We start from the raw sequence: 27,432 nt of genomic DNA on the forward strand, positions 1-27,432 counted from the left end.
GATTTTTTCTGAGGCAAACGTAAAACGTTCCAGTTAAATTCCAGTTTTTAACTCATTTAACTGCATCAATTAAATTAATAATTTTTAATTCAGATATAAATTTTCTGTCAGCTTTCATTTTGTTCAATTTTTTAAATTAAAATTTAATTAAGAGTTATTAAAATTATTTACAACTTCCTTTTTTTCAAACATAAATCGTGATATCAATAATTCNGCTCTTAAATTTTTAATTAGTTTAAGTATTAAAAAATATTTTTCATCGAACGTACAAGTTGCAGGTGTGAAAAAATATAAACATAAGCATGTCAGAAGGCTTAACACCTCCAAACATACTATAAAATTTCGCCACTGTTTGTGAATATGAGAATTATGAGAATTGAATAATGTGTTATAATTAAATAGTTAAGCAGCCTGGACATGAAAAAGGAGGAAATCAATGTAATTCTTGCAATATATAATTATATATATTAAAAACAGAACATACCTGCCAAGATCAGAGAATTCGCTCACTTCAACAAGGTGCATTAATTCTCCTTCATCTTCAGCTGGTTTGAGTTTTCGGGCTCGCTAAATCGAAATTATTTTAATTCCACTTACATTATGCGCTAAGATATAAATCTTATGAGACGAAATTAGATTTAAATATAAGAAGACAAAATATAAATAGACGGCAGGTGTAGCCGAAAATGATAAACAGCATCTTAACGGGTTACGGTTCCGAGTGGTGAATATCATAGATTTCAGTATTTAGTGAAAACGATCGATGTCATGACAAAAACACGATTACAATATTGATAGCAAAAATTGTCCGGTTGTTGTTCGGATATCTCTAAATTTATATTTTAAATTTATTTTTTTGGAATTATAACAATTTGACGTCATTTTTTGTCTTTTAAATGATTAATTTTGATTTAAGAACACAATAAAGTTTTAAATGAAAATTTTACAAACAGATTTTTAATGTAAAATCGACGGGAATCGTACAATATCGTACACACAATTTCGGTTTTCGCCAATATTGACAATGTCGGTCGATGTAGACCAAAGCTGTTACAATATCCCTGTGCTACTTGGGGTGTATATCATTATAGCATGCATTTTTATGTACTGATATTTCAAGAAATTTCTAGCAAATGCATCACTAACAAAAAAAGATTTTTAAATTAATTAGTTAAATATTAAAATTGCATAACATATAAAAATTTATTTTGCTAATTAATATCAATTACTTAAAACATACATCGGTAAATTTATTAAATAAAAATTTAAAGTTCCTTAGAAAAGTTTAAATACTTTTAATTGTTCTATTATCCGAAACTGTTTAATAGAAATAATTATAAAATAATAGCACGATATTAAAAATGATAGAAAAAGAATAACAAAAATAAATCATTCCCTTCTGTAAATTGACTTCCTGTAAAAAAAAATAATTTATTAGTAACATGTGTTTTAAATAAGCACTCTAGATGGCAGCACTAAAATCGAACACAGTAAAGAAAGAAAGGAAATTTGTAGATACAGTGGTGATTCTGAATGAATTTCAAGTATGATACTCCGATAAAAAAATTTCCACTTCCAATAACTTCGCAGGAAAAATTTTTATATTTATGAATTTCGAAAGCACTTAGTTCTTTCAGAAATCGTATTAATTATTCGAGTAAAAGTAAAAAAATAAATATTCTTGTTTCAGCTCGTGGTATAATAATTAAATCTTCAAGCTGTCTATCATATATCTTGGATTGCGTGACCTTTAAGTTTTTGTTTTCTTTTTCTTTCTTTCTGTCATTCTTTTTTAATTTTATTTTCATTTATTTATTTTTTACTTTTTTTTCACAAAAAAAGCATGTTTTTATTTTCAATTTAAAATTTCAGTTTCAGAAAGTACCAACTGAAGTTCCACAGTAAGTTATAGCTTGGATAAAATTTACATTCAAATAAATAATTCTATTTCTACAATATTTGATCACGACTTTTCAAAACATCAACAACTTTGAAACACACAAGTTTCCAGCGAAAATGTAGTTGTGCTATTAGGAAAGTGCTGTACTAACATGAATATATTTCATTTGTGTATTTATTTCTTGTGAATAACCATAGATAACTGATAATTACTAAAGTTCTATCTCATTTTCAAACTTTTATATTGCGTGATGCTCCAGTTACCATTATTTATTAAATACATTTGTATATTTGAAAAGATTATATAGATGGCAGCACTAAATTATTACATTAGATATGAAATGAACTTGGCCAAGGAAATGAATAACAAAATGGTACCACTTTTATTATTTACGGTGATTGCTTATTATAATTGTTTAGATTATCATGAAATATGGAATATTAAACCAGAAAATATACACATTTATTACAGGTGGAAAAGGAAATTGGGGAGTGTAGCTGTGTTCTGCAGCGAAAACTTTATTTAGTTATACTTGGCGAAGTAATAGGCGTAAAGTCGGATATCACAAGTGGGGCACGTGCCCCTTCAATAATTTTTCAAAACTTCATAAGTTATTTAAGTTATTACTTTTTTTAAATTCTAACGAAAACTATTTTTAATACAATAAAAAATTAATAGCTTTAGATTAGTTTATCAATAATTTAACGAAATTATTCTATGCTTATCACTTTTATGTTAACGATTTATGTCCATAAAAGTTGATACGGAGAATACATGACTTTGTGCGAGGAAAGGAAGGGTTTTTCCACACTACAGCCAATCTTCAGTGTGTAATAATTCTCATGGAAAACTGATTTTTCACGTTATTGATTTGTCAAAGTTTAGTAATCCTCAAAATGTTGAACCAATCGTCCTTTGATCCAACTGTGAAAAATGGACATTAAACGTTCTTCACATCACATGTAGTCTTCATATTTACAAGCTGGGGTATTTTTGCTGTGTTATACTTTTCACGAGAATGAAATGAAATTTTGTATCAAGGTATAATAATAGAATATATTGCGAAGAATAGCGTGTTAAATATAAGGTGACAATATCTCTAAAACATAATTTGTGAAATAACGGAAGTTCGAAAAATTGTACGATTCGTGGGCACTCATATATTTTTGTAAATATTAATTTATATGTACAAGTAAGATTTTTTTAAAAAAAGTTGACAACTAATATCAGGTGCAGAATAATCTTCATTTCATCAAACTTGATTACACTGCAAAGCAGTTTTAATAAATCATATATTCTACATTTGTTAAACAAATGTAAAATGAATGAGGGCATATCATATATTCTATATTTATTAATACATCATATTTTCTATACTTGTTTAACACATGAAGTGAATAAAATTTGGGTACATACGTATTATCCCGTCGACTGTTTTTACCAATATCGTACCTAAGCCATTTTGGTATCTTCCCAATTTATTTTTAGTAATTGATCATAAAGAGATAGACAAAATACAAATATAACTTAGTGCACGCAAAAAATGAAAATATATTTAAATATGAACCACATCAAAAAATTTTTTTTACTTTTGAAAATTATCGACGACATAATACGTAAGTACCAAAATGAGTTTTCTTTTTTTTTTTCTTCTTCTTTTTTTGTGGAAATTAATATTTTTTCAGACGAGCATGGAGTCTTCATTAGTTAGTTTTAGCATAGTGCTAGTTTGAGTTTCGCTTGCTGAATTCACTGAAAAACAAAATTTTTTTGTTTTTTAACACTCAGGTTTTTTTTCTTCATATTTCACTGCATATGAAAGTAGATTATATGTTGTTCGGCGATATTCGAGGACAATTGAGAATGTATGTTAAGATTTGAAGGCATTTTCGGTTCTTAAAGAGTTTGTAAGTTTTGAGGACAACCATTGAAATGCAAGAACTGTCTTCAAGATTCAAAGAGTCTGTGACCTCAGTCAAAATCTCGCAGTTTTAAAATGGCAATAACTACCTTTTTTTCATTGAACTATGATAAAGTTTAAAACCTTAAAAATGAAGTCAGTACGATGCTGGCGACGCTTGACAGAGATTAAAAGTGCTACATTCAGGATACAAATCGTTGTAGTTTCTTTTTTCTTCAACTACAGTAGAAGAATTGCTAAATTTTTTTAGAAAATTCTCCTTTTCTTATCTTTACCTATTGCCGTTTTTCCTCAAGCTAAGTTCCAATTTCATTTAAAGTTTTTTACAGGTACCGCCAGGTTTCTTTGAAGAAAAAGTAGATGCTTCTACTAATTTCAAACTTTCGGAGTTCCATCACTTTAACCATAACCGTGAGAGCTGGATAATCGTTTTACTCTATTCTTGAGCGCATACCTCATACTTTGCAAAATTTAGTTACTTGATTGAACCGAACAGTACATTTACATGGATTTCATTTGCACGCAAAATTCTTTTGTATTCATTCTTTATTAATCCTTTATTGATTGCTAAAAAAAAAGGTAAAATCGTTTTACACGCCATAATTAGATCAATAAATTGAAATTGGTCTAAAATTTGATACTTCAGATTCAAAATTGGTTAACAGAACTTAAAGAAAACACAAATTCCATTTTCAATTTAAAAGGCAAAGTTCCAAATTTTTTTTCTCTGCAAACTACTTAAAAATAATAGNAAAAACAATTTTTTTTTTGTTTTTTAACACTCGGGTTTTTTTTCTTCTTCATATTTCACTGCATATGAAAGTAGATTATATGTTCTTCGGCGAAATTCGAGGACATTTTCGGTTCTCAAAAAGTTTGGAAGTTTTGAGGACAACTATTGAAATGTAAAGACTGTCTTCAAGATTTAAAGAGTCTGTGACCTGAGTCAAAATTTCGCAGTTTTAAAATGGCAATAATTACCTTTTTTCACTGAACTATGATGAAGCTTAAAACCTTAAAAATGAAGTCAGTACGATGCTGGCGACGTTTGACAGAGATTAGGTATACAAATCGATGTAGTACTTTCTTTTTTCCTTATATGGTCACGCTCAGTAGAGCTGAATTGCTAAATTTTTTTTCTGAATTGCTTTGCCTATTGCCGTCTTTTCTCATGCTAAAATTATCGTTCCAATTCCATTTAAAGTTTTTACAGATACCGCCAGGTTTCTTTGAAGAAAAAAGTGGATGTTTTTATTAATTTTAAACTTTCGGAGTTAAAATCACTTTAACCATAACTGTGAAAGCTGGATTATCGGTTTTACTCTATTCTTGAGCGCATACCTCATACTTTACAAAATTTAGCTATTTGATTGAACCGAACAGTACATTTACATGGATCTCATATGCACGCAAAATTCTTTTGCACTCACTCTTTATTAATCCTTTATTGATTTCTAAAAATAGGTCAAATCGTTTTATTACGCCATAGTTAGATCAACAAATTGAATCTGGTCTAAAATTTGATACTTCAGATTCAAAATTGGTTAACAGAACTTAAAGAAAACACAGATTCCATTTTCAATTTAAAAGGCAAAGTTCCAAATTAACTTTCCTTTTTTTAATTTCTTTTCTCTGCAAACTACTTAAAAATAATAGTAAAATATAATACTTAAAAATAATTATTACAGAATCAAGAAAACTAAGCATAAAATTAACTTCGATATCTGAAAAGTTATGAATTATTAAGAGAAATAACGAATGCATAGTGCAAAATTATAACTAGAAAATGCACAATATTGGGTCGAAATTAGTTATGAATAATTACTTTGAAATGAAAATAATAACAAAAAAAAATTGTGATTGCCGAAAGATGACCACAGGTTACTCATTGGCAAAATGATTATTGTCAATTTTTTTTAATTTTTTTATATTCTACAGTATAAAGGAACATGGTAGCTGAAAATACTATTATGAACGCCACAACATTTCACGTCATGCCTAGCAAATATTGCATCTATTGATGTTTGTCCTCGTCCAATGAGATGGATTTGTTTTCAATTCCAACCAATATACGTTTCTCAGGACATCACAAAACTCTCCTCCATCTTCAGTATTTATATTTATGTAAAAATCGCTGGCCTAGGCTGTGTTGCATTCTTCATATTCGTCTTCTACAGCATCCAATATGTCATCGGTTGTTGACCCTGGTTTTGCATACAACACAGCCAAACGGATATTATTCATCAAATACACGACAGCTACGTGAATTAACAATTGAATTTCATGCATAACAAAATTAAAAGTGAAAAAAAGAATTCTAAAAAAAATTATCAAACAGCAGCAGTCTCCATAGAAACGCATGCAATGACGACGCATGCGCACTGTTTACTTTAGTCTTGAACGCAGTTGAAAAGTGTGATGACGTCCAAATAACCCAAAACAACACCCATTTTGGTTTGCCAATGGGTAAAGAAATCTTTAAAACATATCTATATCAAATTCTGGATGATTAAAAAACTTACAATTTGATTTGCTATTTTGCCGCCATGTTTATTTTTTTCAATAATGGAACGTGTTTCAAAATAGTTAGGAAGATGTAGAATTCGACTTCATTAGTATTAAATTTTTAACTTCGCTATTTATGAGTAACTACCATCAAACATTACCAAAATCAAAGATGCATGTTCAAATCAAGTTATGTTGAGCACTTATAATCATAAAGAAATAAGTAAAAAAAGTCTACCTGTTTCAAATCTTTTTCAATAGATTGGTACTTTTTGTTGGTCATTACTTTCAGAAGCACGTTAAATCACAATTTTTTTTTTCCTTCTCTACTTTTAAGTATTTTCGTTAGAATAGTCGTGACACTTTGTAGGAACTTTAGTTGAGTTGCTTGTACCATCATGACAATAAGTGATGACATTTGTATTGAAAAATTTTGTCATCATGATGCTTAAGGATACTGATTTCAATATAAGCTATAAAATACTGAAATAACGAATCGAAATGACAAATATGATATCGTTTCTGTTGTATTGACAGCATGTATGCCAACCCAGAAGTTCTCCTTTCCTACTGCATAGGAAGATGTAGAATAATATAAATAAGGTAAGCAGAATTTGTTTTCTTTTTTGAGCACTTAAGAAGTTCATCGAACTATTAGTATTTCTCATACATATATTTATATATTTTTTTTTATATCGTGATGGTTGAAATTGCTGAGAACACCAAATTTATTGCAATAAAAATAAAACACTAAATATGCGAATATTAAATATACATATACAATGCAAATTTATAATCACTTCAAATTTTCAAGAAAAATCTACCGATAAAGTAGGATAAATTTGAATACGTGAAACCTGGGGCCGGGATAGCCTGGTCGGTAGGGCGCTGGGCCCATATCCAAGAGGTCGTGGGTTCGATCCTCGCCGGCCGAAGACTCCCCGTGTAGTAAATGGTGACTGATGCACGTTAAATCTGTCGAGTCTCAAAGTCCTCCATGTTCCCACAACAAATCAATACCTCTGGGGGTACTGATCCAGGAGTTTCCTTGTCTTCTGGATTGGTTCAAAATTACAAGGCTACGGAGTTGAACGTAAGTAGTCGTAAACCCATGAAATTGGGTCGGCTGTTCAACGACGGTTATAAAATAAAATAAAATACGTGAAACCGTAAGAGGGTCCCTGGAATTTAAACGCAGTTAATGTCCATAGAACGATTAACTCCTGACAACTACTAATAATACACACGCATATATATATATGTAATAAATTTTATTTAAAAGATAGACAAAACGGAATTATTAGTATCAGTATTTGTACTTTTGCAAATAAATTTGTAGATTAAGCAACTTATACGTAGCATAAGTAGCAACTTTGCCTTATTTTCGTGTCCTACGAGATCGAAATCAAGGGTGCAAATCTAAAAAAATTAATAAACATCATAAAAACTGTTTACATATTCCTCTCTGCACTTTAAAACACATTGGGCAGTTATTAATTTTTCTTTACGCACTTTTTACAAACCATATTGTTAATCACAGCACATTTTAACGCTCATTCAGTTTAGCAATACACGTTTAAAGAAAATAAATAAATAAAAGAAAAAACTTGAGAATAAAATATTTTTTCTCCACATCCATAAACGCTCACATCTAAATCTTAACTTTACCAAGAAGCTCCAATAAATCTACACCTCTATCTACTTGGCGACGAAATTACTGTTCAACCAATTAAAAATTCCTCAAAAAGTTGTTATCGCAGTAATTGACCTTTCTGGGAACTAAAGTACGCCTCTACTCGATAAAAAAATGAAATATAATGTAAATAAAAATCTGCGAGAAAAAATAAGATTTAAAATAAAAGACACGTATTGGACATAAAACAGTAAATCAAGAACGCCTACGTTTTGGCTATTACATATAGCAGTTCGCCAAGAAAGATACAAGGCAATAAAAACTTAGATGTGAGCGAATTATGTTTTATGTCATGTCTTTGGACATGTCTTAACAAGTCAGATTTATAGAGATATAAATTTGGCGAACATGTTACAATTTTAAAACAACACGGAAAACAATGGGACGCATCGTGTTCTGGAGTCAGTTTGTTTCTCTTTTACGTCATCGAACATAAAATCTCTACCTTTTGTTCCCCCATGTAGAATATGGTAATCAAGTGAAACATCAAAATTCTTTATTGCTGTTGTTTTTTTAATGTTCTTTAAAGCGATTTTAAGAGTTAATTGATTTTTAATATTAGGCTGCACTGTGGGCCAGAAGACCATGATCTTTGACCAAAAGTCAAAATTTAATTTTCAACTAAAATTTGTGTAGGCAGTTTTAATATCGCCTAAACTAAGTATTCATAATCATTCCAAACATTATAATTGACTTTTTGGACCGACAAGAGTACAATGTAGTGAAAAATGTGTTAAAATTTTTTTTTAAATGTAACTTTTTAATTTATATTTCAGAAATATATATAGGAATTTCACCTTAGTGTTACATTTTTATCAGAGTAATTAGTCTGAAATTTTAGTACAATTTTTCAATTTGTTGGATTAGTTAATACTCTTGACAAACTTATAGTTTATATCTTATCATTTGACATTATACAATGTTTGAATTACTTTCGAAACTTATCTCCAAAAAGTTCCACGAGGTAATTAGCTAAACTTTCTTTTGTTGTCTTCTTTGAAGTTTCTTCTCTCGAAAAAACCTGCCCCATTTTGCCCATATTGCAAAGGTGGATTAAATAGTATACAGAAAAACAAAAATTATGTTTTATTTTTTCAGGTTTTCGTGTTATTTGTAATTAATTCGCGTTATTTTGTAATATTACTTCGGAAATATGATTCATTTTTAATGTAAAATTTACGAAATTATTACATTTTTATTGCTATATTTAATTATTTAAACGTATTATAATATATTTTTTTATTTTTGCTCACCATATTTCAGCCGCCATTTTGTTTTGCTTTTTGGTATTTTTAATGTATTTCAAAATTTCAACTATGAATTCAATTTACCGGCACATAAAAACCCCTAAATAAAAGCCCCCAAATTTTGAAACAAATTTTATCAAAATACTAATTTTGGCCACGAAGCCTTGGATGCTGGCCCACTGTGCTCTGTTCAAAATTTTAAATGGAAGAGTGAAGCTTTTATTCCAGCGTGGAACAACGCAGTGAGTTTTTAGGCTTATTGTTTTCTTCGCAAATTTTTCATTCATGATTTAAACCAAGGATTCTGAACCTGTGATACATGGGACGTTTTTATGCGGCCTTTAATTGTTGTTAAAAAAAAAAAAAAAAGACATCACAACCGTTTCTGATTTTTAATGCTTCATTGAGATTGCCTTCGGTTTTAACTTCTTTTCAACCGAATATCGAACAAAGCTTTGATCAAGTTATGACCGGCCGCGATTTTCCAATCCAGCGGCCTTTAACGGGCCACTCTCTCGTTTGGCAGTTTCTTAAATAAAACTAAAAACTTGATTCATAACTTTTTTTTTTCAGTTCTTGTAACAAATTTTAGAAGAAATGAAAATTTGCATTTTTATAGACTACAGCCATGAGGATAATCTCTAAATAAGGAGGGTGCGAGGCATTGAAGGTCGCAGGATTGTTATTCAGCTGGCCGAACCCATCATTATGCGAACCTAGGAAACCGCCTAGAAGCATCAGAGAAAAATGGTGGAAAATTCAACCTTAATTTATTAAAAAAAGCTAAAAAAAAATTTTTTTTTTAAGTGTTTAACCCATTCCAAATGTTTTATGTTTTATATTTTACCTGCGCTATTTTTCATTTAAATGAAAATTTTAAAACAATAATTATTTCTCACTAGCAAAATACAATAATTATTTCTCACCAGCAAAATACAATAATTATTTCTCACTAGCAAGATACAATTATTATTTCTCACAAGCAAAATACAATAATTATTTCTCACTAGCGAAATACAATAATTATTTCTCACTAGCAAAATGCAATAATTATTTCTCACTAGCAAAATACAATAATTATTTCTCACTGGCAAAATACAATAATTATTTTTCACTAGCAAAATGCAATAATTATTTCTCATTAGAAAAATACAATAATTATTTCTCACTAGCAAAATACAGTAATTATTTCTCACTAGCAAAATACAATAATCATTTCTCACTAGAGAAATAAATCCCTTGTTCGCTGCCGCTCACCAACCTAGATGATTGCTTCATAATAGTTTTTGTTTCTTACTATAAAACAGTTTTTTTGGTTATATATAGTTGAATGGTTATGGATATGGCTATGGAATTATTGAATATGGCTATCCATATTGAGATTACTATTATCCATAATTACGGGCGTGGAGTCGTGCGTAACCCTGGTCTCAGTAAATGTCCAAAAACGGACCGAGTAAATGTCCAAAAATATGATTCGTACGTAAATATTTTTTATTTACTATTTTGAGAAGGATTAATTGAACTTCACGATGCGCCTTAATGAGTTGCCTTCGGAAAACTACGATAATACCATTTTTAATCAATTATATTTTGCAGACCTTAACTTCAATATTATCGAGCCTTAACGTCTATCACCCCTGTTTCATAATGGACTGTTACGCAGAGTGTCTAGTACATACACAGACAAGAATCTTAAACTAAGACCTCTTTAAGAGGTTCTGTTAATTGCTTCTTTTTAATAACTAATTTATGTCCCCAAATATCAGATTCGTTGGAGAAATTGTCTCTTAAAAATTAGTTAGCTCAAAATTCCTCGAAAATCATTTACGAATTGGAAATAAAGTCATGAAAATTTTCGCGACCAGTAGACGCACTGGTTACGGTAGTATAGTTTGTCTACGATAAGAACTCCCCCCACCACAAAGTCTGAGGCCGTCTGCTGCTATGGATACAAGAATAGCGCATTTCAGTGAAAGTAGCTTCTCTTCACTCTAGGGGTAACACAATAGACTGGAGAAAAAAATTACCTTTTTCTCGCTGAGTCGTGCCAAAACCTGTCCTAAACAGTGACCCCACACCCCTACTTGAAATAGTCATACCTCGTTACCATAGTTACTAGGGGAGTTCTTACTTTAGACAAACTATACATACGCAGAGAAAAAACAAGTTTTCTTGCTAAGACTGTGACTAACAGTAATACGCTTTCTACGCATTCTGAGAAGTAATACGTAATTACAGTAATACGTATTCTGAGTAATACGTAATTACAGTAATATGTATTCTGAGAAGTAATACGTATTCTGAGTAATACGTATTCGGAGAAGTAATACGTATTCTCAGAAGTACGTAATTACAGTAATACGTATTCTGAGAAGTAATGCGTATTCTGAGTAATACGTAATTACAGTAATACGTATTCTGGGAAGTAATACGTATTCTAAGAAGCTGTTTTCTTTAACCAGATTTAACTCTACCTTCCCCAGGGAAGCATAACGCTTGAGTTAGAATACGCTCAGTTCTCCAGAAAACTTCCTCTATTTTGCTCTCTCTACAATTCCTACTTCTTTTCACGCCTAGTTACTCTTTCCTGTTCAAAGATACTCTCTTATTTCTAACGACGCATCTAAATTTAGATATTCTTATTCTAATGAAAAAAGAACTTTCGAAGAGGGTGTTGTCGCTTTGGCACAACGTAGCCGTTGAAACTTGCCTCTGACAGTCACTTTGTCACCCAAGTCTCCATTTTAAAAGACAGAAGGTATATTCTTCATAGAGCTCTATTTCCTAAAGCGCTTCATTAACTTACAGGCTTCTTTTTTTTCGCTCTTGTCAAAATGTCTGTTGGTTTTTTTAATTTTCTATAAGAAGTTTTGGGTGCACGCAGAAGCTTAAAGAATGTTTGTGAAGAATCTTTTGTTTCGTATCCTTGGTAGTCATATTTTGATGGTATCCGTTGTACGTCACAAATCATTTTGTCATCACTAATTGCCAAATTAATCTTGGTTCAAACGGTCATTACTCTACGTTTATGACATTCGTTTTTAGGAAATTTGTAGCTAAAAGAGCAGAATTGTCAAGATGGCTATCTTAATCATGACTTGCCAGACTCCAATAGGATGCGCGCTTTTGAATATAGCATATTTTAGTTTTTGAATACCGAATTGAAAATCCTTAATCCACAAATGCCCCACCTATTGTAGCTATAAAAAGTGCCTTTGCGAAAAAAGTTGTAGGACATTTAAAATTAGATTAACTAGATATTTCATTCCTGGCATTTTTGAAAAGACACTATGCTGGAGGTAATCAGACTTCCTCAAATCTTGAGGACAGTCCTGTAATTTCAATAGCTGCCCTTAAAAATTTTCAAACTGTTTCAAAATTTGAGAATTGTCTCTAATCTTAATATATGCGCTCGAATTTCCCTGATGACGAATAATTTTATTTTTACATGCAGCGAAATGTGAACAAAAAGAAAGATTTGGAAGAGGAAGAAAAAAAGATACTTTTGTTTTACAGAAAATACAGCGAAAAGTGAAACAGCACCATATTGAAACTGATAAAAACTCTATTATCGCCTGAAAATAATTTCAGCAAAAAATAAACAAATTTTAATAATAATGTACCAACTTATTCATTTTATATTTTTTAAACAAATGTAGAATGATATATTAAAACTGTTTAGTAATGAAATCAAGTTTGATGAAATTCTGCACCTGATATTAGTTATTAATTTATAAGAAATTTTTTTTTGTCCATATGGATTAATATTTTCCATACATATAGAGGTTTCCAAGAAGTGCAAAAGTTTTCGAGGACCGCTTATTTGTTCTCAATTTATGATTTAAAAATCTACTCACCATAACTATGCTGCAAACACAAATATATGTATTGATATTATTAATATATTATGATGGATAGTATTATTGAGTTATTACAAAATAAAAACTTATAATGGAACACCTAAGTCACCACTTTTTACTTTTTGAAAAAAAAAAGAAAAAGGAATAGTCCCTTTGAAAGGACGCGAGAGACAGAGAGATTGATCAAAAAATTTTTTTTCCCATTTTATGATTTTTTTTTTCTCCATTGCAAACATTTTTCAGAAGTTCAATTTTTAACCAGTTTCATATTTGCAGTAGTTACTTGAACATAAAAGTTAGCAATGTCAGCTTTTATGCGCTTCATGGAAATTATTTCTAGAGGTAAAATAATTCAAACTGAATTGACTTTGTTAGCAGGAATTGACGTTGTTTCAGGATTTGTGTGGTCCTTAAAAGTCTAAAAAAGGATGCCAATCTCGTAATTTCTTTCTATTAGCTTTCAAATATTTTTTTATTAGCTCTCATTTTAAAATCCCAGACATAAGTTAAGAAAAACATAACTTATTTATTTAAATTATTACCTTATATTTTTATTAAGTTTATAAATGCCAGTAAGGATTTGAAATTTTCTTAAAACAAAAACTAATATAAAACATGTCTTAAGTAAAAACTCATATGAAACATGAAAACTTTAAGGAAATTATTATTTTTTAGTTACATTTTCGATGGTTGTTTGTTATAGGAATTTATTTTTGCATTTTTTTAGGATCATTTTTAGAGAATATTTAGGACATCAACATCCTAGAGCCTTGGATGAAGGGTGTGACAAAATTTTACATGTAATTATCTTAATTATAAGGAAAGGTTTTAAACTTGCAATATTAAAATATATGATCCAATACTTTATGAAAACATGTAACCTGATGGTAGGAAAATTTACCATCAAACCTGAAACAGTGTCTCTAAAATCAGTGAAATTTACCAAACAAAATGGTTAAAGTTACCTCTAACGTTTGAGCAACACTAGATGACAGTATTAGGAATCGTAGTTTTTCTTCCCTTTACCTTTGTTTGGACTCTTCAAATTTTTAACCCTTCAACCTGGTTAGAATACAAGACCGATGACATTATTTTACCTTTGATTACTCACCACTAAAACCATTCCTATCATAATACCGTCCACGGAACATCGCATTTCCATCAATTCTTTCCCTGCAGTAGTTAATATCAATACCCACTGTGTTACTCATTACAATACCATAGAAATTACTCCTCGCTCACAATAAGCATTACACCAAAGGGTAAAAAGAAAAGAAATAATCTCTTATTGCCAAACATGCACGAACTTGGATCAATATTTCACGATGCAAAAAACCATCCATTATCGTTATCGTTCTGTAACACAACATCGTGTGCGTGACCGATGTTGTGTTACTACTTTATGAAAACATAAAGTAGTAACTTTATGAAAACATGTAACCTGATGGCAGAAAAATTAACCATCAAACCCGAAACAGTGTCTCCAAAACCAACGTGTGAAATTTACCAAACAAAATGGCTGAAGTTACCTATAAGGCTTGAGTATAGCACTAGATGACGATACTAGGAATCGCAGTTTTTCTTCCCTTTATCCATGCCTTTATCTTTGTTTGGACTCTTCAAATTTTTAACCCTTCAACCTGGTTAAGATAAAAGATTTATACAATATTTTACTTTTGATTACTCACCACTAAACCCATTCCTATCATAATGCAGTCCACGGAACATCGCATTTCCATCAATTCTGTCCCTGCAGTAGTTAATATCAATACCCACTGTGTTACTCATTACAATACCATAGAAATTACTCCTCGCTCACAATAAACATTACACCAAAGGGTATAAAAAAGAAATAATCTCTTATTGCCAAACATGCACGAACTTGGATCAATCTTTCCCGATGCAAAAAACCATCCATTATCGTTATCGTACCATAACACAACATCGCCTGTGTGGCCGATGTTGTGTTACTACTTTATGAAAAGATAAAGTAGTAACTTTATGAAAACATGTAACCTGATGGTAGGAAAATTAACCATCAAACCCGAAACAGTGTCTCTAAAATCAACGTGTGAAATTTACCAAACAAAATGGCTAAAGTTACCTACCTCTAAGGCTTGAGCAACACTAGATGACGATATTAGGAATCGTAGTTTTTCTTTGTTTGGACTCAATGGACTCTTTCAAATTTTTAACCTGGTTAAAATACAAGATTTATTCATTATTTTACCTTTGATTACTCACCACTAAATCCATCCCTATCATAATGCAGTCCGCGGAGCATCGCATTTCCATCAATTCTTTCCCTGCAGTAGTTAATATCAATACCTACTGTGTTACTCATTACAATACCATAGAAATTACTCCTCGCTCACAATAAACATTACACCAAAGGGTAAAAAGAAATCTCTTATTGCCAAACATGCACGAACTTGGATCAATCTTTCCCGATGCAAAAAACCATCCATTATCGTTATCGTACCATAACACAACATGGGCTGTGTGGCCGGGAGAAAATAAATCTTCGAAATTAATCGATCAAAACTACAAGATTGCACATTAAAGGTTTGGAACAAGAGAAAAAAATAAAAATGAGTTTCTGATCTCGGAAAGTTGAAATTAGTGTCCCCGATAGCTATCGGCTGAAGATAGGGATTAGGTTGTCTCTCGTTATTATACAATTTGCGAGAAGGCATATTTAAGTTCAAGGCTTCTGACAAGAAAGACATAAATCGTGCGATGTATAAATCCAGGGAGGGGCACATGACTAGAATTCCTTTTCGATGTACTGCAATTATATTCCTTACAAATCAATTAAGAAGGGACTGACTCTAGATTAGAATTCCAGGGTTTATTAGTATACAGAGGGTCTATTACAAGGGGATTAGTTATTTAAGCCTATGTATATTAATGAAGAAATTGACGTAGGAGGAAATTGGGCCCGTTTTATCTGATGGAAGATTGCTTGAATCTTGGGATCATGTTTCGGAATGAAGTATGGTGTAGCTGCAAATGAATATTTTTTGAATTATGTGCTCTGATCGAGTGCTAGATACCTGTTGATTTTAAGAGTTAATCGTTATAAAACTAAGAGCTGTGCCGTCGTGGCTTGCGAAAGTTATAGCGTTTGCTTTCGGTTAGTTTATAATTATAGCTTTGCGCATTGTACGGTTTTCTTTGAGTTTCGAATTTTGCTCTGTTTCTTTTTTATGGCTATCTTATTTAATATCTTTGCTAATATTTATGAATTGGAGAACAGAAAGAAAATACATTTTGAATTAGTTGAGACAATATTTTTGACCAGGTTATTTTATGTATTCATAGCAGGTGTTACGTTGCTGGTATGTAATATTTATTAGTGGATAAAAGAATGATTAATGATTACGTACGAGTTAAATTTCAACAACAAAAATGAACTGCCATACGAACTTTTATTAAATTTTTGTTTTCTTTATGCTACTTGTGCACAACAATTGTAAAATGTGATCAACACTTTATCCTTTTTTTTATTCATTTGTAAATAGCACCATTTATTACATTATTTATGAAAACGAATTTACTAACAAACTGAAAACATATGCTCGAAAGAGTTCACTTTTTATTTGCTATCATTACTAATATTTTTAGATGGACGTAACATTGCGTATTGCTTATTTTCCAATGGTAGGAGCTCTGTTCCTTACACACTGAACAGGAAGGTCTTATGACGTTCTCCTATAATCGAATGTAATTGGTGAGGAATCATATATTCAAATTCTGGTTACCAGTAATTTATTACGTAATTTCTGTAAAATTTGAAACACAAACTTAGTTTCAAACTTTTTTTTTTCATTTTTAGAGTAGTTATTAAAAGTATACTTCCTATTTCCTTTTCTGTCTTATAATTTTAATTTAAAAGATTTTGATATACATAAATCAAACATATGCTAAAGTGCATGAGAAATAGCCAATGGTGATCATGAACTTCTTACGAAAAATTATTAAAACAATATTAAAATACTTTTCGATAACATGTATGATAAGTTCCTAATAAAGCTTTTCACATTTTTAGTATGAGGATCTTCTCTTTTTCACTTTTCGAAAAAATTACCGGCCACACTCCTTTGTTTTTATAAACAAAAAAAAAACAAACATCCATCAACAATGTGTTAATGAGCCTGGACTGCGTTTTTAAAATGGAAAACAGTCTAAGAGTTTTAATTATCCTTTTACATCACTTTTATTAGTCACTAATTTTATCTTTACAGGATTGCTTCTTGTATGGAAAAAATACGAAACTGGTAGTAGGAATATTTTTATTTTAATATTTCCTTTAGAAAAAATGTACATACACAAACTACCACTACTTAGTTTCTATCATAGTTCTTGTTATAGTAGTTTCTATGTAGCAGTAGTCTCAAAAAATTTACTCCGGCCGAAAGAAAGGAAAAATTGAATAGTCTTATAACCAGTTCAATAATCCATTCCGGATAAGTGACAATCCAGAACGAAAAAGAGTAAATCTATTTATCTCTTCTAACCATTTAACAATATCTACTTTTTCTCGAAAAAGCTACCACTATGACTTAGGTTTTAAATTATTCATAATTAAAACGCATTCAAATCAGATACCCAACATCATTCCAGGTGCCCACGAGCACACCTTCAGATGAAAGTGTGAAGTGTATATGAATAAAGTTCAAGTGCATGCTCCCGAGAAAAGAAAAGGAACAAAGGTGATTCTTGGCTCGGGAACAAACCACCCCTCAGGTTAATTAAATTGTTTTTAAACTCCAATACTCATTATTTAATGTCTATTAAGCTTTTCTATATATTTTATTTCGACGCCCGGTGGCTGAGCAGTAGCGCTGTCGTGCCACAGGTCCCTGGTTCGATCCTCGGGGCCTTTCATCCCTTCTGTGGGTCGATAAATGAGTACCAAGCATGCTTGGGAACAAAACACTGGGGGTTCCACGTTCGGCTGACCGGAACATCTGCTCCTGCATCCCAGACCCCAAGATCAAGAAAACTGAGATGGGGCACAGTAGGCCTTGGCCCTCTGTAAGCTGTCGCGCAACTGACTTTAGCTTAGTTTATATATTTTATCTCATTTTATATCTTTACTTAAAATTCATTACTTGAGCTGTGCACCACAGCATGCTATTCCAGCCGCCAACTGCCTCCGAATATCTATGCTATTTATTCCCAGTTGCCCTATGGCAAATTGCAGATTTAGAAATTTGGTGCCCGCTACTGCGGGCAGTACTTCGCCAATTACCATGTCAAGTCAATGCATGCGGACAGGTACTTACCAATTACCAGATCAAGCTTCAAAGCATGCATTTTCAACAGTGAAACCAGCTCAAGATTTTGACTCTACATGACTTGCTAGCATATGTTATAACTGTTTAGATGAATCGGTCTGTGGCGCTACTGAGCTAACGCCAATACCCAGCATCAATGCATGCATTTTCTATAGCATACTGAAAGAAATATGCCAGAAAAAGTGGATTATTTTAATCTCTTATAGTAAAATAAGAAATTATAGTTGTTACCACTTGGGTCAGTTTTAGATGCTCGTGGCAACCCTAATAAATGATTACTCATCTCATATGTGTTGGTTATCTTAGCATCAGCCCCGCTAGGGGCTCCAACTAATTCATCTGAGTGGAAATATATAATAAATCGCCGAAGCGCAACTGAAAGGTGAAAGTTGGGGTTCAGTATCTTTTACTGAGAGAAAATTAAAATGAAGTAGTGAGNTTAGTAGTGGTATTTACGGACAAATTATTTATCTTGACAGAAGATTGATCAAGAAGAAATTAGTCTCTACTTATTATTAATAGGGAAAAAATCCTAATTCTTAAAGAACAGCTCCACTGTCTCCACGAAAGCTGTCAACAACTTAAAATTTTTTTGAAGCTTACTTTATCATAGTCGCTTTATATCATTTCAACAAGCATTGCCCCCATAGCAAAAATTGCTACAGGATGCACAACAATTAGGATGTAATAGAAAAAGTGGTAGCTAAACTATTCCTTGTTATCCAGAGACGCCAACTTTCGCCGGACAGCAAATATATGTTTTAAAGTGGTAGTTTATCAAATGTGATTCTTGGTTTATTAAATTCAGTTTAGTAGATTTTTATCCAACACTGTTTCTAAATAATCCGTAGACTTGAATAATTCACCACTTTATAATGCTAATGTCATGCTATACCTTTTAAAAAACAAGTAAAAATAGTCAAATATTTGCTAAATTTACTTTGTAGTTATTTACCGTTTTTTAAAATTATTTTGGCGTGTCCGGAGCAGTTGGCATCTATGGTTATCACGTTGATTGCGGATCGAGTAGCAATACTTTGCTTTATTCACCAATGCTTGATTCAAAATAAAATAAAAAAATTGGGGAGCATGCTTAGATTTTACATAAACGATATAAATTTGAATTAAAGTGGGAGCAAAACATGTTTGTCACATTGACCCCATCCATATTTTTGCTATCATCTTTTATTTATTTCCCCAAGTTGTCACCAGTCTGTACAATAAAGCACAGCTACTAACTCAGAAGTTCTAGCTCTTTACACATTTTATAGTGGTAGTGAAATACCAATCAACTCGCGCTTAAAACATCATAATATTCTTTTCAGATTTTTTCTAATGGATGGTTCATTATATTAGATGGTTCATTGGAATATTAGATAAAACTTTAAATAAGTAACAAGGTTCAGTAAGTTTGAATTAAGACGGAATTTTTTTATTGTTCAGGCAAAGCTGTTATTTTTTTTACACTATCTGGTTAAGATTCATTGTAGTGATATGGGTATAATGATTCATTTTACAGTTGCAAACAGGAATTGTTTTAACTTTGCAAACGCTTAATATTCTTAAAGAATATTATGAGAAGTTTCATATATTTATTTCAATTATTTATATTTAGTTCTAATCAAAATCATTATAAATTAACTTTGCTGTCAAAACAGCTTCATCGGAAACAAAACATAAAAGTAAAATCATCAACCGGAATCTCATTAATAAAATAAACTGCATTTCTCTATTCTTATCATTTTAAGCAACTCAGAGTGCTGTAATATTTTTACTGTTTTCATCCAAAGAAAAACATATTAATAAACAACGTCAACTATATGCGGAAACAAGTTGTTTGGTTAAAAATGCAATTCAATCTGCAAAATAATACTGCATTTCTCCATTCGTTTCATTTTAAGCAACTCAAAGAGCTGTAATATTTTTGCTGTCAAAACAGCTTCATCCAAAACAAAACATAACTATAAAATCATCATCGGAATCTCATTAACAAAATAAAAAAATAATACAATTTTATCCTTCGCATTCAGATATAAGATTGTGTATATTTTAGTAGAATTTTTCCCAAAGCCAAGAAACAATCCAATCTTTCTTATCCACCGTACTTTCCACGTGTTTTATAAATAGTGACTCACTCTTCCTTTAGTACGAATGCTAAAAGAAACACTCAAACAGGAAAATGGGAGAAGTTGGCGACCTTTTCAGATGTGATCCTCAAAAACAAAAGAGCGATAGTCTTACTAGAGTGTTCGTCACCACACTTTCCTGGATGAGGTCCATGTTTAGCTCATTAGTGAGTTTTTTCGCACCTCCTTTCTATGCTCGCTAAGTCAGAGATCGTTGACAGACTAGGAACTCGCCATCACAGAGAACTTCTTTGTTTTGAATGAAAAAAAAAAAAACTTTCACCTTCTTTAGGTTCCGGGACTAACTGAGTTCAAGGGGGAAAAAAATCTTGAAGCACGAATTACTTTCTACTTAAGACAAAACACGCGTGTTGTTTGAAATGAAATGTAAGCGTTGAAATTTTACGTAACTTGCACTTTTGTTTGATAAAAATAAATGGAGATATTGCTTACTATATGATCCACCATATCTTGCATTCGTCTGTTTCAATTCAGCAAAAGTCTTTTACAAGGTGTTCGGAAAAAATTAGGAACACCTGAAAAAATACACATTAGATCCAACATCTAAAAATATATATATTTGAAATATTTTTAAAAAATGCATTCAGAAATGCAAAACATACCTCCATACCCCAAAGTCACTCAGTAAGGGTGTAGCACATTTTTTATTGAACCCTTATTTTCAATTGCTGATTTGCATTCTCCAAAAAATTTTATATTTTGGTTCACATTTGGCGCTACAATCGCTAAAAGTGACGCAAAATCTTCATAACTCGCCACCGAGATGACTCGTCTCCGAGGTATATTGTATGAGAGTTTATTTTTCCACATTTTAGTGGCTTTTATTCCTTAGTATATTGTCTTTACAACATTTCTACAAGGTGGCACCTAGCAGCACTATTTTTTGCGATATTTTTATTTCACTAATTTTTTTTATGTCTGAAAATACAAATAAGTCATTAATTATAGAGAGTATTGATTGTGATTGATTATTATTTTTTGAAGTAAAATAAAGTTTTAAAAGAATTTGCGTATTGTTTCAGTTTTTTCACCGCAAAGGAACTATTTGCACAGAGGGCAGGACAAGGCTTGCCGTTGCCGCGATAAAAGTGTTAAATTTGAGATTTCAGGACAAATATATACCATATAGAAAATATTAAATAAAACGTGTTTGATATTTTGAAAATACTTTATGAGACCAAGCTTTCTCTTTCTGTTAAGGTTGATGCCGAGTTCTAAAATAGTGGTCAAATTTCGGGTCGTTAGACAGACTTTTTCAAAATATCAAGCACTAATGCCTTTATTTTTTCCAATTCTACAATTAGTATCCAATTTTCATTATGTGATTATCACCTTACCTGCGAACCGAAATGAAAAAACCTACTGGTCAAATCGGGAGATATTTTCTTTTTCATGGAAAATCAAAGTCCGCAATAAAAAAAGAATTCGTATTCTAGATCTTAAGGTTTCTTCTCGTTTCACTGCCCTGTTTTAATGTGCAACCCTTTAGCACGTTGAGCGTCGCGTCAGCCATCGGTGGCTGACACTGGACTTTCCATTTAGTTCGCGTCAACCACCGGTGGCTGACACTGAAATTACATTTAGGCTGCGTCTGCCACCGCTTGCTGCTGACACTGACCTTTCACATAGGCGGCGAAAAACAGCTGGCTGACAGCGTATTACATGATATAGAACTATAAAATGTACTCTCTTTTATGGAATTGCAGAAAATCTATTCAAAATTTACTTAATTATTGTGATTCTTGGTTTAATAAATTCAATTTAGTAGATTTTTATCCACTACTATTTTTAAACAATTCGTAGGCTTGTATAATTCACCACTTTTTTCAGATATGTCATGACAAACCATCTAAAAAAGTAGCAAAATCCGTCTAATATTTAATATTTGCAAATTTAGTTTGTAGTTATTTACCGTGGCCAGATGGGCAAGTCATGTAAAATTAGCATGGCCCTCAACGTGACATAAGCACTTAACCGTTGAAAAGGATTGAAAATCTACTAATTTTTGCTGACAAGGGGTGTGAAGGGATGAGACTAATACTAACATGCGACTTCAAAATCCTTGGATTTTAAACGTAATAAAAACAATTCGGAAAAGATTATAGCCAGGATCAAATTCAGAAGTAGCTCCAGAGGTCGAGAATTAGCAGAAAGATCAGAAGGAATTCCTTCTGTTCTGCCACTTCTTGTTCTGATTGTTCTTTCTGTGAATTCTTGTGATTGCTGTTCTGTGAAGGATATTCTAACCAAAATTTTATAAAATGAAATAAAGTCACATCTTACATTGCAAAGTGACATCATTTGTTTGAATTTAATACCAAAATTAGATCGACAGGGATAGCCTAGTTGGCAAGGCGTTGGACTCACGTTTGTTAGAACGGGAGTTCGAATCCAGCAGGCCGAAGACTCCCCGTGTAGTAAACGGTGACTGGTGCACATTAAATCTATCGGGTCACAAATTCATCCATGTTCCCATAACAAATCAAAACTTCTGGGGGTACTGAATTGGAGATGGACTGTTCTCTGGTTCAGGTCAAAATTACGATCTTTGGACGAATGAATAAATGGGTTCACCCTATAAACGGGTTTTTTGACGTATTGGTGTGGCAGAAGTCGAATTCTTGGCCAAAGATGGTGCAACTGGAAACAAGAACAATCGCACCTACTGTGCCTTAATGGCCGACGACAGCAACAACAATCAAAATTAGATCACTTTAGTATCATATAAAGGTAAATCAAACAATAAAGTGGTGTTGCGCCTACCTTACGTAAACATAAAAAAGGGTTTGTGATTTGCTTGTTTTTGCCAACAAGGGGAAGTGGGACCTAAAATTATGAAAACATCTTAGCGGTCATTTTGTGGTTGTTTTTGAAAATATTTTGTGAATGTCTTGAATTTTAATTCAAAATGTTTTAACCCTTGGTCGTTCATTTCTTTTTCGAATTGCTTCCAGTTTTTTTTATGTTTTATTAACAATTGTCCCACAGTGGTCGGATCGCAAAGACACAGTTCCTAATAAGTCAGCGAAGACAAGCATCCCCGGCAGCTGTCAGTGAGCGGGTGGTTTACCCTTCAATTAAGCTTGCGAAGCGTCCGAGTTTGCGTAAAATCGGTTGCCGTTAAATTGTTCTACAGTAAAGTGCTCAATTTTGGTCGCAGATTGTCGGGGTACCAAAGCGGGGCAGCCATTCCCTCTACAGAAGATAAAAATTGTGATGCCGTATCTCCGGATTAAGGATGATTCCAAGACCATCGATAATAGCCCACACTGCAGCTTCAGTGCGAAGTTAATAAAGTACTACTACTACCTATTAACTATTAAACAATATTTAAGGAAATATCTTATATTTTGCCGAATATGATTACATTTAAATTTCAAGCGGGGAAAGTATACTTCCTAATGAACCATTTACAAAAGTAAAGAAAATTAAATTTAATGGTGATTATTTGCCATGAAAAGATGAGAAGCATGTGAAACAATGCATATGGGCTTATCACATTTTGAACACATGTAATGGGTCCTCTTTTCTTTCTCCTTTGTGCCTTATCGTCTGTGTATCATCTATCGTCTGCAGTTGGAAAAAATCTATGGCGGGTGATTTTGGCTAATTCTATTCTATCGATTAAACAATAGATGGCAGCAGAGCCGCGATAGCTCAGGGGATAGAGCGTTCACCTTCCAATGAGGCGAACCGGGTTCGAATCCCAGTCGATACGAATTCCGCATCCCGCTTGCATCGACCACGATGCTGACGTGAAAAATCCTCAGTGGTAGACGGATCATGGGTTAGAGTCCCCTTGCCGTTAGGCTAACCGTGGGAGGTTCTCGCGGTCTTCCTCTCCATGTAACACAAATGCCGGTTAGCTCCATCAAAAAGTCCTCCACGAAGGCAAATTTCACCCAATACTCGATCCAGGAATTTCCTTGTCTTCTGGATTGAGTTCAAAATTACAAGGCTATGGAGTTGAACATTAGTAGTCGTAAACCCATAAAATTGGGTCGGCTGTTCAACGACTGTTATAAAATAAAAATAAAATAGATGGCAGCAAAAAACTGAAACGGGAATTAATGTTCCCACTGTTATAATAGCAAGGACCATATATATTAATGGGTTTTGCCCATACCCCTTGTGTATTTTGTAAGATCGTGTATCTTCCTAAGGTCCATGAATGGATTAATGACGTACTTGACAATTTCCATACTTTTCAGACATCTTACACATTAGAATGGCTCTTTAATTGCTAACCGCTCATTAAATATTTAGTAAAAAGCATAGTAGTTGACAGCCTTATCTCAATTGTGCTTCAAATCGTGAGGAAATTGTCTTAAATTTTTTTAAGTTCGTATTTAACTTATTTTAAAATTGATTTGAAAATTCGTTACATAACTCTCTAGCACAAGAAAAAAAATTTAAATTATTATATTATCAAATTGTAAATTTTCTCTGAAATTATGAAAAGCAAGTCTTTTCCAATATTTAAACTAATATTCTGTAACGGAAACACAGTTTTAGATATTATCGGTCTAATTAATTTCATTTTAAGTAATTTTTCCGATGGTATAAATATGCAAAAAACTCATAGTAACTTATGAAATGCAACTTTACTTCAGATATCTTGTAGTAACTTTTTTTTTATAGCATAAGCGTAATTATCCTATTCTATATGCTTTACTATTTATCTCACTTTTATAAAAACTTTTGCCGAAAACTAAAAAGTTAACTTCTCCGTCATCGGTCTACTAAAACATTTACTAGCATTTAAAAATGCTGATAATGGTGGAGAAATAACAATTGTAAATGATACAGTATTTTACCTAAATCCTACATAACTTGTAGGAGCCGTTAAAAATGTGAAATATATTTATGAAAATCCACGGGGCTGCCAACTCCCCGTGGATGTTCATAAATATATTTCACATTTTTAGAAAAATTCCCCCCCCCCCTTCTAGTGGTAAGTTTATATTTTAATGTACAATTCTTTGTTTTGTAAATTTTTGCTATAAAGGTATCTTCTACACAACTACATGTAAATGATTCAAAAGTTCATATGAAACGGCACTTTGTTCTGGTTTTCGTGGTGAGGCTTTTAAATTTAAAGGTTGGTAAAAAAAACGGCACTTTGTTCTAGTTTTCGTGGTGAGGCTTTAAAGGTTGGCAAAGAAACGGCACTTTGTTCCAGTTTTCGTGGTGAGGCTTTTAAAGGTTGGCAAATAACGGCACTTTGTTCTAGTTTTCGTGGTGAGACTTTTAATCGTTGGCAAAAAAAACGGCACTTTGTTCTAGTTTTCGTGGTGTGGATTTTGAAGGTTGGCAAAAAAACGGCACTTTGTTCTAGTTTTCGTGGTGAGGCTTTTAAACGTTGGCAAAATAACCAAAATTTCCGAAAGCTTTATTTTTTGTTTGTTTATTATGCTGTAAATTAATTTGTAAAAATCTTAGTAATTGGCAACCTTGAATCCATAATTTACTTTTACTTTTACCAGCAGACGCATAACAACAAGGTAACCGAATTACCTTAACCCTTTTGCGCCGACTGTCACAAATACGTGCCAGCATAAAACCGTATCAACCAGGGTAAAAAGATAAAACTGGTAAACAAAGTAATTCTTTAGCAGTTTATTTGTGGGAGGAGTTATAATTGTTTGATTTATTTAATTCACCATTACTTTTTTCAAAATAAAACTAAGTTATACTTTGAATTAATATTGAATATATATATGACAAAACTAACAATAACTAAAGTAAAAGCAAAGTAAGTCTGTCAAATTAGAAACGACTACATTTAAGTTACCGTTTTTTATTTAATTACGTCCTGATTCTGATTTTGTACGAATGCTTTTCTGAATCACCCGTCCCCAAGGAGTTAAACTAACTTTTTGGTTTGAAATACAATATTTTTGGCAACAAGATTATTTTATACTAGGAGGCTCCGCCCCCTGCTCGCTAACGCTCGCCAACCCCCGAGAACTACTACGCAATCCTATGTGGTTCACGCCGTGAACCATGGCTCGTTGCGCTCGCTCGCCAATGAACACAATGTTCTAGCACAAAGACATAGTGTATTATCATCAAAGACATAGTATATTTTATCATCAAAGACATAGTATTGTACTTATGTAGAAGAATTCTATCAATGTTCTTATTGGCTTTTAAAAAAGTATATTAGCTATTTAGATTGTACATGGTGAAAAAAATCAAAACATTAGCTATATGAGAAACATATTAGCAAAATAAATTATCAAATATTGCAGTTACTCACCTTCACCTAAATTCAACTAAATGCGTATAATAAATTAGTTAATGCTAGAAATTCTGAAAGTTTTAGAATTTTTTTTTTATTTAAAAATATAAACTTTAAACCCTAACTTTTCCTTGTGAGATAATAACCCTCAAAAAGTCTTTCATTTTCAAGAACACAAAAATTTGTTTTATCGCCAAATGAAATATTTTTTGGTGATCAGCATTATTGAAATCAATTTCTATATTAATTAACATTTGTGATAAAGTGCATAACATTTTAGAACAAAATAAGGATGTTTTACATACAATAAATTAAAATGCATGGCTGTTAGCATTACCCGAGAAATACCACGTGGAGGTCGCCATGCTGCATTTATAATCGGGGAGTTTTGATTTTGGCAGTTCCCCTTGCCTAGAGCCCCTGATAGTATAGGAGCTTTACCTTGCCTTCTGCCGATAGAAATTTCAATTAAATTTTTTCCAAAAAAATTTTTTTTCTGCAAAGCTCTAAGAAATTAACACTAAGCATTTAGAATTTTTTTGAAAACACAATTATAGATTTGGCATCTTGGAGCAATTACTGAAAGGCTGTCAAATGACTTAACTCTTG

This window comes from Parasteatoda tepidariorum, chromosome 10, assembly GCF_043381705.1.
Source record: "Parasteatoda tepidariorum isolate YZ-2023 chromosome 10, CAS_Ptep_4.0, whole genome shotgun sequence".
In the NCBI taxonomy this organism is placed as follows: domain Eukaryota; kingdom Metazoa; phylum Arthropoda; class Arachnida; order Araneae; family Theridiidae; genus Parasteatoda; species Parasteatoda tepidariorum.